A 1,005-nucleotide genomic window follows, 5' to 3' on the forward strand; every position below is an offset into this window, starting at 1 on the left:
CGTCCTGCGTAATAGGAGGACTATAAAGGCGTGTATCAGGTACGAAACGAATCATGTGCTGGATTGTAGATAGTCAAGACGGGATTTGTACCTCTCGTAAAAGAGAGAGATATCGCTGGGCCCCTTGTGTGAGCGAGACTGTAGAAATGTGTGGCCGCACTATAGACGAACGTCGTCTATTTCAGAAAGTCGAACTCAGTGAATGAGAAAGCGGTCGAATCAGATAAGGTGGCTTGTCCATGCCTTATATTCGACATATGATATCGTGATACAAAAGGATCATCAACCGGAATCATCACTGGCGTTCGTAAGATCATGAACAAACTCTATTCGAGATAGGTAGTCATAGTGTCTTGCTAGAGACCGTCTATGACTTGTATATCCGGAATAGAAGATTTCGGGTTATACTGCTATATCGAATGAGCCTACAGGGTCACACACGCAGGGAAGGACAAATGCACGAGAAAACGTCGAGAAAATTTGATAAGTGGGCCGGACCGTCCGGTCTAGCAGTAGACCGAACGGATCGGAGCATCTAGTCCGAACGGACCAAGTTGTTGGTCCGTTCGGACTAGAGAGTTCAGTCCGAACGGACCAAGTGTTGGACCGAACGGACTGACCCATTAGTTCGAACGGACCCAGTTATGAAACTGGTCCGAACGGACCAAGTGTCCAGACTGAACGGACTACTAAGCAGTCCGTTCGGTCTGGGGTTCGGATTTAATTTTAAAGTCCGGATCTAAGGTTAATCACTTGAATAAAAGGAGAAACACAACCCTAACACTTGGGGGCCGACCTAGAGAACTTTTCAGACCCTTTTAGAGAGTCTAAGGGGTTGAAGAAGTGATCTTAATCTTTATTTCTCAAAGCACATCATCGAATAGAAGATTCGTGTCCTAGCAGACAAGTTCCAAAGGTTGGAATCCATCCCGAGGTGTGGATACGTGTAGAGGGCAAGGTATTCTTCCTGCCTATAGTGATCGGACGAACACATCAATTGAAACA

This window comes from Tarenaya hassleriana, unplaced genomic scaffold, assembly GCF_000463585.1.
Source record: "Tarenaya hassleriana unplaced genomic scaffold, ASM46358v1 Cleome542, whole genome shotgun sequence".
Taxonomy (NCBI): Eukaryota; Viridiplantae; Streptophyta; class Magnoliopsida; order Brassicales; family Cleomaceae; genus Tarenaya; species Tarenaya hassleriana.